Source organism: Oncorhynchus mykiss, chromosome 13, assembly GCF_013265735.2.
Source record: "Oncorhynchus mykiss isolate Arlee chromosome 13, USDA_OmykA_1.1, whole genome shotgun sequence".
Taxonomy (NCBI): domain Eukaryota; kingdom Metazoa; phylum Chordata; class Actinopteri; order Salmoniformes; family Salmonidae; genus Oncorhynchus; species Oncorhynchus mykiss.
This window is the reverse complement of record NC_048577.1, coordinates 2,941,823-2,942,087: the sequence shown is the minus strand read 5'-3', so window position 1 is coordinate 2,942,087 and position 265 is coordinate 2,941,823.

Here is a 265-nt window from a genome sequence, read left to right as displayed (position 1 = left end):
ATAATGACATCACAATACCCCATAATGACAAAGCAAAAACAGATTTTTTATTTGTAGATTTTTTTTATTTTAGCAAATGTATAACAAGTCAAACTGATGACATTTACATAAGTATTCAGACCCTTTACTCAGTACTTTGTTGAAACACCTTTGGCAGCGATTACAGCCTCGAGTCTTCTTGGGTATGACAGTACAAGTTTGGCACATCTGTATTTGGTGAGTTTCTCCCATTCTTCTCTGCAGATCCTCTCAAGCTCTGCCAAGT